Source organism: Aegilops tauschii, chromosome 3 (assembly GCF_002575655.3).
Source record: "Aegilops tauschii subsp. strangulata cultivar AL8/78 chromosome 3, Aet v6.0, whole genome shotgun sequence".
NCBI classification, from domain to species: domain Eukaryota; kingdom Viridiplantae; phylum Streptophyta; class Magnoliopsida; order Poales; family Poaceae; genus Aegilops; species Aegilops tauschii.
This window is the reverse complement of record NC_053037.3, coordinates 106,691,130-106,706,104: the sequence shown is the minus strand read 5'-3', so window position 1 is coordinate 106,706,104 and position 14,975 is coordinate 106,691,130.

Genomic DNA, 14,975 nt, shown 5'->3' with positions numbered 1-14,975 from the left:
GTGTTCTACTCGTGCATAACATCAACGCATAAAACCAGGCTCGGATGCCACTGTTGAGGAACCTAGTAATTTCAAAAAATTTCCTACGCACATGCAAGATTATGGTGATGCATAGCAACGAGAGGGGAGAGTGTTGTCCACGTACCCTCGTAGACTGAAAGCAGAAGCGTTAACACAACGCGGTTGATGTAGTCGTATGTCTTCACGATCCCGATCAAGTACCGAACGCACGGCACCTCCGAGTTCAGCACACGTTCAGCTCGATGACGTCCCTCGAACTTCGATCCAGCCGAGTGTTGAGGGAGAGTTTCGTCAGCACGACGGCGTGGTGACGATGATGATGTTCTACCGACGCAGGGCTTCGCCTAAGCTCCGCTACGATATTATCGAGGTGTAATATAGTGGAGGGGGGCACCGCACACGGCTAAAAGATCGATGATCAGTTGTTGTGTCTATGGGGTGCCCCCTGCCCCCGTATATAAAGGAGCAAGGAGGGAGGCCGCCGGCCTAGGAGGTGGGCGCGCCAAGGGGGGAGTCCTACTCCCACCGGGAGTAGGACTCCTCCTTTCCTTGTTGGAATAGGAGAAGGGAAGGGAGAAGGAGAAAGAGGGAAGGGAGCGCCCCCCTCCCTAGTCCAATTCGGACTAGTCCATGGGGAGGGGTGCGGCCACCCTTTGGAGTCTTTCTCTCCTTTCCCGTATGGCCCATTAAGGCCCAATACGAATTCCCATAACTCTCCGGTACTCCAAAAAATACCCGAATCACTCGGAACCTTTCCGAAGTCCGAATATAGTCGTCCAATATATCGATCTTTACGTCTCGGCCATTTCGAGACTCCTTGTCATGTCCCCGATCTCATCCGGGACTCCGAACTCCTTCGGTACGTCAAAACACATAAACTCATAATATAACCGTCATCGTAACGTTAAGCGTGCGGACCCTATGGGTTCGCGAACTATGTAGACATGACCGAGACATCTCTCCGGTCAATAACCAATAGCGGAACCTGGATGCTCATATTGGCTCCCACATATTCTACGAAGATCTTTATCGGTCAGACCGCATAACAACATACGTTGTTCCCTTTGTCATCGGTATGTTACTTGCCCGAGATTTGATCGTCGGTAATTCGATACCTAGTTCAATCTCGTTACCGGCAAGTCTCTTTACTCGTTCCGTAATACATCATCCTGCAACTAACTCATTAGTTACAATGCTTGCAAGGCTTATAGTGATGTGCATTACCGAGTGGGCCCAGAGATACCTCTCCGACAATCGGAGTGACAAATCCTAATCTCGAAATACGCCAACCCAACAAGTACCTTTGGAGACACCTGTAGAGCACCTTTATAATCACCCAGTTACGTTGTGATGTTTGGTAGCACACAAAGTGTTCCTCCGGTAAACGGGAGTTGCATAATCTCATAGTCATAGGAACATGTATAAGTCATGAAGAAAGCAATAGCAACATACTAAACGATCGAGTGCTAAGCTAACGGAATGGGTCAAGTCAATCACGTCATTCTCCTAATGAGGTGATCCCGTTAATCAAATGACAACTCATGTCTATGGCTAGGAAACATAACCATCTTTGATTAACGAGCTAGTCAAGTAGAGGCATACTAGTGACACTCTGTTTGTCTATGTATTCACACATGTATTATGTTTCCGGTTAATACAATTCTAGCATGAATAATAAACATTTATCATGATATAAGGAAATAAATAATACTTTATTATTGCCTCTAGGGCATATTTCCTTCAACCCGACTGTCCGGTCTATCGCACCGGACTGTCCGGTAGGCCCAGTTTCGCTCTGAATTGGGCTAAAAAGCCCGTGTAACCTCCGAGGCCCATACCCTTTCGCTCCTAGACTATATATTTCGTGCTCCTATCAGTTTTTAGGGTTAGGAAAATATTTTAGAACACCAAAGAGAGCTTTGCTCCTTGTATCCCCCTCCTCTTGGAGTTCAGGACCCCTCTCTGGGAAGAATCCTTGTGGATTGCAAGACCTCCCAAGGGAGTAGATCATCATCAAGACCTCACCTCCTCTAGGAGTGGGAAGAACTTTACCTTTGTGCTTGTTTTCTTGGATTGATCTTGTAATCTTGTGGATCTCATGTATGCTACTCTAGTGGATGTGATATTTGGGTTTGTTTGAGTGATTTGTGTCTTGTGTTCTTGAGTGTTCTTCCTCTTTTCCCCCTCCAAGTGTGAAAAGATCCCCTCTAGGGTTTCACCCTACAACATCTTGGTATCATGAGTAAGGTTGATTCACATCTTGGAGTCCCATCACCCCATTTGCTAGCTTGATTTTGTTGTTTTTCATCCAAATTCGAAAATCCCCACAAAAATAGCCCCAATATTTTTTTCTTGCAATTTGTTGGATCTTGTGAGATTTGGTTGTTTTGGTCCATGGATTTGATGTTTGGCAAGTGGATCTAGCCCCTCCCCAACAATCCCCACCCTTCCCTCCATGAAATCCGACGAATTTGACATCTTCTCCATCAATTTCCGCCCAAAAATTTCAAGTTCGAGCTTTCTCAGCCCGCACCGGACTGTCCGCACCGAGGACCGGACTGTCCGCTTGCATCAGGACCAAAATCGCACTAGAAAAGCTTTTAAGCAAAAGAGGAAAAACAAAGAGCTTATAAGCAATAAAATGAGCCATTTTGCATATCATCTTGGTCACCGCATACATAGCATAGTTGGGATTGAAGACGGCACATTTCTCTCATAGGTTGGTGCACAAGCGTATCTTGCCCATTTGAGCAATCGAGCTAGCGTCTCTCTACCATTCGCACAACAAGAGCATTTTCTGTGGTCACACATTTTGAGCTCACCCCTTGGTTGTGCGGATCCCATCTATCTTCCGTGTGTGTGTGTTCCTAGTGATACTCTTGGATTTGATCTATTTGCTTTACTTGCATTTTTGTGAACCTTCTCAACCTTATCGATATCTTGACTAACATTTTCTTGAAATTTTCACCACCACCCTAACCGAGCTCCTCCATAAGCCTTTTACTTGTAGGTGTGAGAAACAAACCCGGTTCCAATTCTACTATTGTGGCATTACATTGAGTGATACTTGTTACATCCTCAATCCTCGGAAAAGGTAACTTTGGCATTGTTCTCTCATTTTCCTACTCACCCCACTTGGTTATGATGGATAGGCCAAGTTCCTCGGCGAACCCGCTCTTCGAGGAGCAAGGTGTTGACCCCGACTACGTCACCAAGGGCCACTTCTTCATCGCGCAACGAGCTCTCCGTCAAGAAAGTGAGGCCTTGGGTGAATGCCTCGACCAACTCGCCGCCGACCTTCGTCAATCGGAAGCAAGGAACCGTGACTACATCGATGACAAGTTCACTACACAAATTGGAAGAACTCCGCAACATGATGGTGCGACGCCCATCTTCCTCGTCATCGTCAACAAGACGGCGCCACTCAAGCCACCGCTCAAGTCGGCCATCTTCGGCCTAGTCATCTTATGATACAAGTCCTCCCCGAGCTCGAGTACCTCGACGTGATGCTCCCGAAGATCGCCAAGCTCAAGAAAATTCATTCCATGGCAATGGCTTACAAGACCAAGTTCGAGCACGTGAAAGGGCGCGACACAAAGCACAAGAACCAAGGGAGCAAGAGCAAATGCCTCCACAAGTGCCATGGCAACAACCTCAAGATGAAGATGCCATCCGTCAAGCACAAGCACTTGAAGCACAACGAGCACTCCGTGAGGCCACTAGAGCCGTTGAAGAACGCAACCGCCAAGTCCGAGAACAAGAAGAAGCTCTTCGCCGGGAGATACAACAAGAAGCCGTGCGTCGCGAAGAACAACAAGAAAGGTGCAACCAAGCGTATATTCCTCGTCCTCCTCCACGACAAGAACGACATCCAGTGGAACAAGTGCTTCAAGACCCTCCTCCACGGCAAGAGCGACATCGAGACCACTACCACGATGAAGAACTCCGCTACGGCAAGCTCAAGTTCACCATGCCCAAGTTCTCCGGAAGCAATGATCCCGAAGAGTACCTCTCATGGGCCTTGAAGGTGGACAAGATATTCCGTCTTCACAACTACGACGAGGAAAAGAAGATCGCCATGGCCTCCCTCGAATTTCAAGACTACGTCCTCATTTGGTGGGAACAAGTGATCGAGCCACGACATACAAGAGGCGAACCACCAATCACAACTTGGACGGAAATGAAGGATGTCATGAGAGCTCGCTTCGTGCCAACACACTACACCCGTGATCTCTTCAAGAAGTTGCAACTCCTCAAACAAGGCACGAAGACGGAGGAATAGTACTACCAAGAAATGGAGATTGCCATGATACGAGCCAATGTCAAGGAAGACGACGAGCAAACAATGGCACGCTTCTTGAACGGCCTCAACCACCCAATCAAGCGGATTGCCGACTTCCAACCATACTCAAACCTTCTCGAGCTAGTTCATCAAGCGACCAAGGCCGAGCGACAAGTCCAAGATGACTTCAAATACGCCAAGTACGCTTCCAAGACCTACGGCTCTTACTCTCAAGCTCCCGCGACTTCGGCAACTCCTACCTCGACTAGAGCATCACCAAGTACCGGCGACAAGTCAAGTTCCAAGCAAGCTATGCCTTCCTCGACTCGTTCTCTGGCAAGCACCTACAAATCCAAGAATTCCTCTTCTTCGGCGCCACCAAATGACCCCGTCAAGACAAGTTCATTCAAGTGCTTCACATGTGGTGGCCGCGGTCACAAGTCCTTCAAATGCACCAACAAGCGAACAATGATCTTCAACGATGATGGCACATATGACTCGATGAGTGAAGAAGAAATGGAAGCCATTGAGCACGTGGCCATGCACCGGCGCGTGAACAAAGATGAAGATGATCAAGTGTTTTGTGACAACGATTCAAGTCCCTCCCTCGTGGTCTCCAAGGTCTTGACGCTTCAACACCACCAAGAAGAAGACCAACGGTGCCACATCTTCCACACAAAGGCCGGCATCAATGGGCGTTCCGTGAAAGTCATCATCGACGGAGGAAGTTGTCACAACTTAGCAAGTGAAGAGTTATGTTCCAAGCTGCAATTGGTCAAGAAGAAGCACCCTCGTCCCTACAAGGTGCAATGGCTAAGCGACTCCGGCACTATTCAAGTGGAGCATACGGTGCAAGTTTCTTTCAAGATCGGCGCCTACGAGGACACCTTGGAGTGTGACGTGGTTCCGATGTCCGGGTGCCATCTTCTCTTGGGACGTGGTTCCGATGTCCTTGGCAATTCGACCGCGGAATCATCCACAACGGACGAACCAACCACTATAGCTTCAAGATGAAAGGCAAGGAATATGTGCTTCGACCAATGACACCAAGCCAAGTGATTGCCGATAAGCAAGCATCCACCCATCGTGGAGATCCTAGTGAGAGAGTGAACCACCAAAAAGAAAGTGAGCGCCACAAGCCAAAATTGAGCGCCTCTTCGCCAAGAGAGAAAAACTTAGTCCTCCTAGCCACAAAAAGAGAGATGAGAGAAGCGTGTGAGAACCCATCGAGTGTCATCCACTTTGTCCTCCTATGCAAGGATGAGGTGAAAAAAACTAACAATCCTAATCCTCTTCCTCTAGTGTTTTCTAACTTGTTGCAGGAATTCGAGGATGTCTTTTCCGATGAGCTACCTCCCGGTCTTCCTCCTCTATGTGGAATTGAACATAGGATCGAGCTCATCCCCGGCGCTCCTCTTCCGAACAAGGCTCCATACCGCGTCAACCCTAAAGAAACGAAGGAGATCCAACAGCAAGTACAACAACTCATCGACAACGGTCATGTACATGAAAGCATAAGCCCTTGTGCCGTTCCAGTTATACTTGTGCCCAAGCAAGATAGTACTTTTCGCATGTGCTCCGACAAAGGTTAAGGAGTACCCCCAAGGCCTAAGAGAAGGACCCCAAGAGCTGACCGGAGGTGTCAAGATGAAGAAAACGAAGCGTGCAGAAATTGCACTACCGGACAGTCCGGTGCCCACAGCGGACAGTCCGGTGGCACCCGAAAATGCGTCTGTACTCACCGGACTGTCCGATCCATCGCACCGGACTGTCCGGTAGGCCCAGTTTCACTCCGAATTGGGCTAAAAAGCCCGTGTAACCTCCGAGGCCCATACCCTTTCACCCCTAGACTATATATTTCGTGCTCCTATCAGTTTTTAGGGTTAGGAAAGTATTTTAGAACACCAAAGAGAGCTTTGCTCCTTGTATCCCCCTCCTCTTGGAGATCAAGACCCCTCTTTGGGAAGAATCCTTATGGATTGCAACACCTCCCAAGGGAGTAGATCATCATCAAGACCTCACCTCCTCTAGGAGTGGGAAGAACTTTACCTTTGTGCTTGTTTCCTTGGATTGATCTTGTAATCTTGTGGATCTCATGTATGCTACTCTAGTGGATGTGATATTTGGGTTTGTTTGAGTGATTTGTGTCTTGTGTTCTTGAGTGTTCTTCCTCTTTTCCCCCTCCAAGTGTGAAAGGATCCCCTCTAGGGTTTCACCCTACAACACTTATTCTCGTCATATCGACATCTCACCCAAAACTTGAAAACTTCAATCACACAAAACTTAACGGAACTTTGTGAGATAGGTTAGTATGATAGAGAGCAAACCATTTCACTTTTGGTACTGTCAAAGACAAGATTCATAATTTTTCTCACACAAAGCCTACTATACCATATAATTTCCACAATTTATATTGAGCAATATAATCCATAGAAACCAGAAAACAAGCAAACTATGCATTGAAAACAGAATCTGTCAAAAACAGAATAGTCTGTAGTAATCTGTACTCAAATCATACTTCTGCTACTCCACAAATTATGAAAAAATTAGGACCACGTGAGAAATTTGTATGTTAATCTTATGCAAAAAGAATCAACTCAAAAGCACTCTTCTGTTAAAAATGAGAATTATTTTCGTGAGCGTAAAAGTTTCTGTTTTTCAGCAAGATCAAATCAACTATCACCCAACATGATCCCAAAGGCTTTACTTGGCACTTTTTTGAAACAAAAGCAATAGAACATGATCAATACAGTAGAATAATCATGTGAACACACAAAAACAGTAGGTAAAAGTGTTGGGTTGTCTCCCAACAAGCGCTTTTCTTTAATGCCTTTTAGCTAGGTATGATGATTTCAATGATGCACGCATAAAAGATAAGAATTGAAACATAAAGAGAGCATCATGAATCACATGACAAGCACATTTAAGCCTAACCCACTTCCTATGCATAGGTATTTTGTGAGCAAACAATTTATGGGACAAGAATCAACTAGCATAGGACGGCAAAACAAGCACAACTTCAAGAGTTTCAACACATAGAGAGGAAACTTGATATTATTGCAATTCCTACAAGCATAAGTTCCTCCCTCATAATAATTTTCAGTAGAATCATGAAGAAATTCAACAATATAACCATCACATAAAGCATTCTTTTCATGACACAAAAGCCTAGAAAACTTATTAATATCCACATAAGCAAATTTCTTCTCATCAATAGTAGTGGGAGCAAACTCAACAAAGTAACTATCATGTGTTTGAAAAATTAAAATCATGATGAAAAGTTTCATGGTTATCATTATTCAATATATCATACATGTCATCACCATAATCATCATAGATAGCAACCTTGTCCTCATAGTCAATTGAAGCCTCATCCAAAATGGTGGATTCATCATTAAATAAAGTCATGACCTCTCCAAATCCACTTTCATTAATATAATCATCATAAATAGGAGGCATGAAATCATCATAATAAATTTTCTCATCAAAACTTGGGGGACTAAAAATATCATATTCGTCAAATATAGCATCCCCAAGCTTATGTCTTTGCATATCATTAGCATCATGGATATTCAAAGAATTCATACTGACAACATTGCAATCATGCTCATCATTCAAATATTTTGTGCCAAACATTTTATTGACTTCTTCTTCTAACAATTGAGCACAATTTTCCGATCCATCATTTTCAAGAAAGATTTTTTATAAAGCTGAATAATATGATGCAACCTCAATTCCATTTTTTGTAGTTTTCTTTTACGAACCAAACTTGTGATAAAACAAGAAACTAAAAGATTCAATTGCAAGATCTACAGATATACCTTCTAGCACTCACCTCCCCGACAATGGTGCCAGAAAAGAGCTTGATGTCTACTACGCAACTTTATTCTTGTAGACATGTGTTGGGCCTCGAAGCGCAGAGTTTTGTAGGACAGTAGAAATTTTCCCTCAAGTGGATGACCTAAGGTTTATCAATCCGTGAGAGGTGTAGGATGAAGATGGTCTCTCTCAAACGAGCCTGCAACCAAATACAAGAAATCTCAAAAGAGCTTGATGAATAATATTGTTGATCGGAAAAGATGTAGATTTTTCTGGAAAGCATAAAGGAGTGTTTGAAAGGATTTTTTCAAAGAAAGACTGATACGTCTCCGTCATATCTATAATTTTTGATTTTTTCATGCCAATATTATACAACTTTTATACACTTTGGGCAACTTTTTATATGATTTATTGGACTAACCTATTGATCCAGTGCCCAGTGCCAATTCCTGTTTTTTGCATGTTTTTTGTATCATAGAAAATCCATATCAAACGAAGTCCAAATGCAATAAAATTTTACAGAGAATTATTTTGGAATATATGTGATTTTTGGGAGTTGGAATCACCGCAAACGGAGGCCCACACAGCCCACAAGACACCAGGGCGCGCTAGAGGCCCCTGGTGTGTGGTGGTGGGTTGTGCCCTCCTCGAACGTCGGTTGGAGATCTACTTCGGGCGCAAGGAAGCTTATATCCGGAAAAGAATCGTGTTAAAATCTCAGCGCAATCGGAGTTACGGATCTCCCGGAATATAAGAAACGGTTTCCGATCAAATCAGGAGAACGCGAAACAGAAGAGAACAAAGAGGGAGATCCAATCTTGGAGGGGCTCCCGCCCCTCCGCCGCCATGGAGACCAAGGACTAGAGGGGGAACCCCCCTCCCATCTAGGAGGAGGCCAAGGAAGAAGAAGAAGGAGGGGGGCTCTCTCCCCCTCCCTTCTGGTGGCGCCGGAGTGCCACCGGGCAATGATCGAGACGACGATCTACATCAACAATCTTGCCACCTTCAACACCACCTTCCTCCCCCTCTATGCAGCGGTGTAACACGTCTTCTCCTTGCTGTAATCTCTACTTAAACATGGTGCTCAACTCCATATATTATTTCCCAATGATCTATGGTTATCCTATGATGTTTGAGTAGATCCGTTTTGTCCTGTGGTTTAATCGTGATCTTGGTTGGTATGATTGTATATTTTATTTATGGTGCTATCCTACGGTGCCCTCCATTCTCGCAAAAACGTGAGGGGTCCCCACTGTAGGGTGTTGCAATATGTTCATGGTTCGCTTATGGTGGGTTGCGAGAGTGACACAAGCTTAAACCCGAGTAAGTGGGGTATGACGTATGGGAGTAAAGAGGACTTGATACTTAATGCTATGGTTGGGTTTCACGACCTTAATGATCTTTAGTAGTTACAGATGCTTACTAGGGTTCCTATCATAAGTGCATATGATCCAAGTAGAGAAAGTATGTTAGCTCATGCCTCTCCCTCATATAAAGTTACAAGAATGATTACCGGTACTTGTTATCGATTTCCTAGGGACAAATGACTTTCTTGTTGACAAAAGCTATCCACTTTTATTACCTTTCAATTTATTCATAGTTTTATTCTAGCAAAGTACTCGTAGTTTTATTCTTGCAAAATAGTTTCATACTTGTTTCTGGTAAAGCAAACGTCAAGTGTGCGTAGAGTTGTATCAGTGGTCGATAGAACTTAAGGGGATATTTGCTCTACCTTTAGCTCCTCGTTGGGTTCGACACTCTTATTTATCGAAGAAGGCTACAAACGATCCCCTATACTTGTGGATTATCAAGACCTTTTTTTGGCGCCGTTGCCGGGGAGCAATAGCGTGGGGTGAATATTCTCGTGTGTGCTTGTTTGCTTTATCACTAAGTAGTATTTATTTTGTGCTCTTGTTTTCTATCTTTAGTTATGGATATGGAACACGAAACACCAAAAAAATTAGTGGTACTTGCTACTCATGGAGATGGGGAACCTCCTAAAACCCTCGATGCTCGTTATGTAAAAGATATTATGCACTACTCTGATAATCCTGAGAAAACCCCATTCAACTTGATAATTGGAGTAACGTTGGATCAACGTGAATACTTTAGGGATTATCGGTTGACACAAAAAGGGAAACTTTTATGGGATCAAATTTATATGTTGCAGTGGTATGCTCGGGATTTATGCTTGAGATATGATTTTACTTGTTGCTCTAGGATGAATGCTCCACATCTTCCCTTTTCATGCAAATTTAATGATAATGAAACATTAGCTTCTTATGCTAGAGGTATATATGATTATTATGATGTGGAACGAATAGAAGAATTTGTTGCTTTTAAGGGTGCTTATGAAATTGAATCTTTGTTTGAAAAGTTTGAAGCTTTTGATGATGATGTTTATAGACCTGAAAATTTTGCCATCCTTAAATATTGCTATGATAATTATAAATATAGTTCTGATATTGATGAATTTATTGAGAAAATCTCCGTTGTCCGAGAAGAGACTAATATTTTGCAGGAGTCTATGGAAGAAGGAATTGATGAAACTGTGAGCTCATTGGATGAAGAAGATGATGAGGAGAGCGAAGAACAAAAGGAGGAAGAGCGGATTAGCTACCCGTGCCCACCTTCTAATGAGAGTAACTCTTAAACTCATACATTATTTTTAATTCCCCTTCGTTCTTACCGAAGGATGAATTGCATGATGATTGCTATGATCCCGTTGATTCGTTTGAAATATCCCTTTTTGATGATGCTTGCTATGCTTGTGGCCAAGATGCCAATATGAATGATGCTTATGGAGATGAACTTGCTATAGTTCCTTATGTTAAGAATGAAATTGTTGCTATTGCACCCACACATGATAGTCCTATTATCTTTTTGAATTCTCCTGACTACACTATATCAAAGAAGTTTGCACTTATTAAGGATTATATTAATGGGTTGCATCTTGCCACTACACATGATGATTTTGATGAATATAATATGCATGTGCTTTCTGCTCCTACTTGCAATCATTATGAGAGAGGAACTACATCTCCGCTTCTTTATGTTTCCAACACGAAAAAATTGCAAGAAACTGCTTATGCTATGTATTGGCCTTTACTTGATGTTCATGAATTGTTCTTGTATGACATGCCGATGCATAGGAAGAGAGTTAGACTTCGTCATTGCTTGATATATGTTGCTTTGTGCTCACTACTAAATTACAAATCATTGTTGATTCAAATTGGCTTTGATATACCTTGGGATCTGATGTCTACTACACAACCTTCTTCTTGTAGACGTTGTTGGGCCTCCAAGTGTAGAGGTTTGTAGGACAGTAGCAAATTTCCCTCAAGTGGATGACCTAAGGTTTATCAATCCGTGGGAGGCGTAGGATGAAGATGGTCTCTCTCAAACAACCCTGCAAACAAATAGCAGAGTCTCTTGTGTCCCCAACACACCCAATACAATGGTAAATTGTATAGGTGCACTAGTTCGGTGAAGAGATGGTGATACAAGTGCAATATGGATGGTAGATATAGGTTTTTGTAATCTAAAAATATAAAAACAGCAAGGTAACTCATGATAAAAGTGAGCGTAAACGGTATTGCCATGCTAGGAAACAAGGCCTTGGGTTCATACTTTCACTAGTGCAAGTTCTCTCAACAATAATAACATAATTGGATCATATAACTATCCCTCAACATGCAACAAAGAGTCACTCCAAAGTCACTAATAGCGGAGAACAAACAAAGAGATTATTGTAGGGTACGAAACCACCTCAAAGTTATTCTTTCGGATCGATCTATTCAAGAGTCCGTAGTAAAATAACACGAAGCTATTCTTTCCCTTCGATCTATCATAGAGTTCGTACTAGAATAACACCTTAAGATACAAATCAACCAAAACCCTAATGTCACCTAGATACTCCAATGTCACCTCAAGTATCCGTGGGTATGATTATACGATATGCATCACACAATCTCAGATTCATCTATTCAACCAACACAAAGAACTTCAAAGAGTGCCCTAAAGTTTCTACCGGAGTGTCAAGACGAACACGTGTGCCAACCCCTATGCATAGATTCCCAAGGTCACGGAACCCGCAAGTTGATCACCAAAACATACATCAAGTGAATCAATAGAATACCCCATTGTCACCATGGGTATCCCACGCAAGACATACATCAAGTGTTCTCAAATCCTTAAAGACTCAATCCGATAAGATAACTTCAAAGGGAAAACTAAATCCATTACAAGAGAGTAGAGGGGGAGAAACATCATAAGATCCAACTATAATAGCAAAGCTCGCGATACATCAAGATCGTGCCAAATCAAGAACTCGAGAGAGAGAGAGAGAGAGATCAAACACATAGCTACTCGTACATACCCTCAGCTCCGAGGGTGAACTACTCCGTCCTCGTCATGGAGAGCGCCGGGATGAAGAAGATGGCCACTGGTGATGGATCCCCCTCCGGCAGGGTGCTGGAACAGGGCCCCGATTGGTTTTTGGTGGCTACAGAGGCTTGCGGTGGCGGAACTCCCGATCTAGGTTTCTTTCTGGGGGTTTCTGTATTAAGGAATTTTTGGCGTAGGTTTCACGTCAGGGGGGTCTCCGAGTCGTCCACGAGGCAGGGGGCGCGCCCAGGGGGGTAGGGCGCGTCCTCCACCCTCGTGGACGGCTCGGGACTCTTCTGGCCCAACTCTTTTACTTCGGGGGCTTCTTTTGGTCCATCAAAAATCGTCAAAAATTGGCACGTCAATTGGACTCCGTTTGGTATTCCTTTTCTGTAAAACTCAAAAACAAGAAAAAACAGAAATTGGCACAGGGCTCTAGGTTGATAGGTTAGTCCCAAAAATCATATAAAATAGCATATAAATGCACATAAAACATCTAAGATGGATAATATAATAGCATGAATACTTCATAAATTATAGATACGTTGGAGACGTATCAGGATCCGGGTGGATCCATTACTTGAGCACTTTATGCCTAGCTTAATGGCTTTAAAGAAAGCACTGCCAGGAAGACAAGCCGGAAGTTTTAGGGAGTCATTTATTTCTGTTGAGTGGTTTTGTAAAGTTTTAAAAAAATATAGAGGGGAACCCAAAACTTTTCAAAAAGGAAAGTGAAAGTGAGAGAGACAAGCATTGTTGAAGTGGGGGAGCTCCTTAAACTTTGTTCATGCTGACGGAAACTTTGTGAATCTTAATTACAGAATCTTTTCAACAAAAATAATTATCCCCTCGTACAATTCCATTGTATTATAAAAATAATGTGCCAAGATTTGCCTTTAGGATGTTTAAATTGCTTGTTGGTTTGTGCGGTGCAAAACAGAAACTTTGACTATAGTGCATGATTTTACATTTTTTACTGGAATGTCAAACGGTTCTGAAACCTTTTGTACTGTCTTTATATACAATTTTTTTTATTTTTCCTATTTTTTCAGAATTTTTGGAGTTACAGAAGTATGGTGGATGTTCGAATCTTTACAGACTGTCCTGTTTTCACAGATTGCTGTTATAGCTTCATTATTTGCGTATGTTTGAATTCTTGTTGAAGCCTCCTTGACTTGGGGCCATAGAATTGTGATAGAATACAGTGGGTAATGTTTGTTTATAATTATACAATAATGTTATGGAAGTACATGATGGGATTTCCTTGCCATATTCACTAACCCCGCCACTAAAAGTTCAGTTAACATTGGTACATCGACGTCCTAAACAAACGGTTTAAAACCCCTTTCCGCAATGGCATTTGGAACCGTCGCCAAGTGAGTGTGGGCGATAGGGGGGTCCTTCCCACATGACCCAGAAATCGTCGGGGATAGGCCCTCGTGGGACCCAGGCTGGGGCCGTGTGCGATCGGGCGAGGCATGGAAACCCAATCATTTTCGTAGGTATGTACATCCCACACGGTGAATCCCAGAAATCATTTTCGTAGGTATGTACATCCCACACGGTGAATCCCAGAAATCATTTCCGTATGTATGTACATCCCACACGGTGAATCCCAGAAAGCATTTCCGTAGGTATGTACATCCCACACGGTGAATCCCAGAAATCATTTCCGTAGGTATGTACATCCCACACGGTGAATCCCAGAAATCATTTCCGTAGGTATGTACATCCCACACGGTGAATCCCAGAAAGCATTTCCGTAGGTATGTACATCCCACACGGTGAATCCCAGAAATCATTTCCGTAGGTATGTACATCCCACACGGTGAATCCCAGAAATCATTTCCGTAGGTATGTACATCCCACACGGTGAATCCCAGAAATCATTTCCGTAGGTATGTACATCCCACACGGTGAATCCCAGAAATCATTTCCGTAGGTATGTACATCCCACACGGTGAATCCCAGAAAATCATTTCTGTAGGTATGTATATCCCACACAGTTCTTTGTGTGGAAACGTTTGTGCAAGGTGGCCTAACGCAAACAGTTCGCTGTCGGAAGCCGTGTGTGATTGTTAGTTGATCGAACACGCCTACTTTCTAGAAACCGTGCGGGTTGTTTGAGTTCATCGCCCATGGTGCTGTCTGAGTAACCGTTTGCAATAGAAAAGCCCAATAAGCAGGGTAATTAGCCTATTATTGATAATCCACGTACTAATAAAACTGATATTTCTTATAAAACACGCCAGATATTTCATATCCGTATAAAAGCAACCAGGATTTCATAATCAAATTACATCAGATAGCTTTGGCACTCAGTTATGCCATTACACAACAGCACCAAGTTTCACATGCAGCATCAAAACCTTTGGAAAGTAGCATCATACATGGTAAATAGACAGATGAATCTCATCTGGGAAACTGCAGAAGCGGAAGGCAAATATTGAGCCTTCGGTCATGTTGA